This window comes from Alligator sinensis, unplaced genomic scaffold (genome assembly GCF_000455745.1).
Source record: "Alligator sinensis unplaced genomic scaffold, ASM45574v1 scaffold315_1, whole genome shotgun sequence".
Classification (NCBI taxonomy): domain Eukaryota; kingdom Metazoa; phylum Chordata; order Crocodylia; family Alligatoridae; genus Alligator; species Alligator sinensis.
This window is the reverse complement of record NW_005842395.1, coordinates 963475-967280: the sequence shown is the minus strand read 5'-3', so window position 1 is coordinate 967280 and position 3806 is coordinate 963475.

The following is a 3806-nucleotide window of genomic DNA, read 5'->3' as shown; positions in this document are numbered from 1 at the left end:
ATGCACCCTGCAAAGAAAGCTCCGAGTGGCGGGAAATAATTTAGCAGTGCCGAAGCGCTCACAAACAAAATCACACCCTTGGGTTGTGACATTCTGCAAGTAAAAATAATTCCCAGTATTTCTGCTAAATTAACAACTGAAAACAGATATTGATCAGTTATTCCGTAGCAGTTATTGTGCTTATAATATTAATTAGGAAAACGTCCAAATTAAATAAATTACTATTTTGATACTAATTATGACCTACCTATTAGAGATGACCAGTCTGTCAGCATATTAACCTAGCATAGAAAGAGGAACATATGATGATTTCCTAGGAGAGAAACTTAAAATATATGCATCTTTAGCCTGAACACAGCAGCAAGATCAATCAACCAGGGCATATGGTACCTTTAATATAAGATACCTGGGAAAACATATGGGTTGTATTTACAAGGCATACCATCTGAAAAGATATTTCACACCTTCCCATTCAATTTAAATGGGTATAAAGAAAATAAATCCCCTCCTATAAAGAGCTGAATTGAAATTTCAATACAGAAAAAATTAATAAAATAGTTCAAAGAGGAATCATCTTATCTTAAAGATCATGAAAAGCTGGATCTATATGAATAGCAGATTTTCTTAAAATCTGTGAACTCCATATTTTATTATACTGAATTTTAAACTGAGCCTGGTTATAGAATAACTAAACCAAAGATTATAAAAAAAGAATAATTTCCATCTAGGATATAAGGGATATTCTCAAATATGTCACTGTATTTTAGAGACTCTTAAAGAGAATCAGTACAGTGAAGTTATTTAACTCTTGCAACTAGTGTTCTTTAAGATACATTGTCTATGCATGGTCTATTTCTAGTGGATGTAACCCACCAGTTGCAGATCAGACCATCATAACCAACACCAGCTTTTGGCTGTACCTGATCTCTACTGACCTTGAGTCCCCAGTGCTTCTCCACCGTTAAGTGCATAGAAGCAGTAGAACAATCAACTCACTCAGCTTTTGCAATTCAAGTCACTTTTAAAAAATATGACAGCAGGCTGAAAAGGAAGATGGGTTGAAAAAACATGCACAGACAATCTATCATGAAGAACTCTAGCCACAACATTCAAATGGCTCCCTTTAAGTTTTGGTCTATAGCTGTCCTACTTCTGATCAGTTGCAAGCAATTTGTTACAAACAGAGGCGGACATTGAGAATATATATAGAAAGTGACTGAAATTAAGGTCTGCCAAATCAGGCATCTCACTGGGATGTCTGAACACTCAAGTCATGCTTGGTGAAGGCATAGATGCTACTCCAAGTAGCAGTTTTACATCTGCCACTTAAAGAGGCTGCTGAATCTGTCGGTGCCCTAATAAAATAGAACCTGATACTCAGAAAGAGAGACTTCACCCACCCTACATGCTAACTTAAATACAACATGATACCCATATTGAGATTCTCTAGATTGTAACTGCTGATCCCTTTGAACTTTTAGCAATGGAAATAGGGTGTTTAGGGGAAAGTTAAAATCCTCCCTTCTACATAAGGAAAAACTTGAAACCAAAGGGCATCTGATTTGTATAAGGCGTCTTTCCTATTAGATGGAAGTGGATTGAAGAATGCAAAAAGATGACTGTGTTTGTTGAAATTACAATTCTGACAATCCCTTTGGAAAGATTTTAGGATGTGGTTTGAATAAAACGTTATGAAAAAGAATTTTGAGAGAGGTGCTGGTACTAGGATTCGTGTTTTACCAATTTTGCATCCTGAAGCCATTGCCAAATAGAAGATTGCCTTTATACATATGAATGATGTCATGGACATGCCCATTAGTTCAAAGGAAGATTCTCTAGTTTGATGTATAGTGTATTGAGATGTCAGGAATGTGATAGTTCTTGTACAGAGGAAAAGCTTTACTAAGTCCTTCAAAAATGTTGCTACTAAAGGTGCCAGAAAGGTTTAGTAGTAACCTTTCTGAATTTCTAAAAATAAGTTTTCTCTATGTCTGTTAACCAGATTCAAGTACTGGGTGACAGAGACACCTATTGTTCTGACTATCAGTAATCCACAACTTGCTCAGAGAATTAGGAGACACTGATAATTTCCTGAGTTCCAGTTCTGGTATGGTTTAGACAAGGATAACCATGCCTTGAATTCATCTAGACTAAACTCTTAAGCTAGGGACAGAAGTTACACATAAACCAGTTTAAAGTGATCAGAAACTGATTTAAACCTGTAGCAGAACAGAAGCTCAGTGCTCATAAACCAATTTCAAAATGTCTGAAACTGGTTTAAGATAAACCTAGCTGAATGTTGAGTATCAGACTTAACTGATATGGGTCAAACTGGTTTATGAAACTTCTGTCCCAGACTCCTTCTTGGTACAAGTTAAATTAGAGTCCCCTGGCATCCCAGCATGCTTTCCAGCCCTGGGCTGTCTGCTCCAGAGAGTAGGGCTAGCCCCACCCCTCTGCTCCCTAGCTGGAGTAGTGAGGGCTGGCCCCTGGGGGGAGCAAGCCTGGCTGGGGATGCAGCCCAGTCTATGGTGGGGGGGAATGCCTGCCCCTGCTCCAGCAAACCCCAGCTGAGGTCTGGGGCCAGCGAGGGGGTTAAAAACCCATTCCCCAGCTCAAACTTACTGCTGGCTGCAACTGTGGTCTACAAATCCCAGAGATACCTGGAAGCAGGAAGAGGAAATGATGAGCAAGAGAGCACGCAGCCAGAGAGCCGTGCTCTAGTGCCTCCCTGAATTCTGGCCTGAGCCACTGCTGGCATGTGGCTGCATTTCCTGAATCAAAGGTAAAAATGTCTGTTCACTTCTGTTTCAATTTAATCTGTGCAGTTTAGACTAACCTGGAAAGACTGAATCAATTTAGCCTCAGGCTTTTTCACTGTCCGTACTTAGCCTTGAGATGAACAGGGGTTGGAATTGATTTACCTCTTATAGTCTCTTCCTGTTCTGTAATTCTATACCAGTACTGTCTGGGCTACTAGAATTTTCTTTGCTCTTTTTTTGACCTTTGCCAAATACTTGCCAAATTCACCAAATACTTGTTGAATTTAAGGGACTGGAAGGTGGGCATGTTATAGACTGTGAATCAATGGAACTGAAAAAAAATTTCCTTGAGAACCTGGAGTCTGTCCCTCTCTAGAGCAGAAGGTGTTGCAATTCCTGTTGTCCTCTGTTTCAAACAGATGTGACAGCATTTTCATCATGCTCAATGCTTTAATGCTCATTTATGGTTTTGGAAGATATGTCTGCTGAGACAGTCTGCTAGCATATTTTGGAAGTCTGGGAGATGAATTACTAACATAAATATGCTGTGGCAAATGCACCCATTCCATTAAAAATGTCTTCCTTACACAGAAAGGGCATTACCCATCCCTGTTTATATAAAACTTTCCAGAGTTTTTTGTTCATGATTTGAATCCTTTGCACTTTTATAACTATCTCTTTACAAGTAAAATGAACTGTTCTGACTACCAAAATGTTGATGTGGGGATGGTCTGACCTCTCATGACCACTGGCTCTGCAGGGTCATATGTTTAAGCTGTGCTTCACATTTCTGTGTTGTTGAACTGTTCCCTAAGGATAATGCGGGAAGCAGTGGGGCAGTCTATATGGGGTACCACTACCTGCTATGGTATGTCTAGTACACTTACCCTTAATATCAACATGCCTTCATAAGAATTCCCTTGAATGTCTTCTAGCACAGGTGGATTCAAGGGGCTGTGGTAGTGCAGTTGTACCCCCTTCTACCACTGTTGCTATTGTTTCCAACTGACTTGGGCACAGGGGGAACCCTAGAGATGCTCCTAT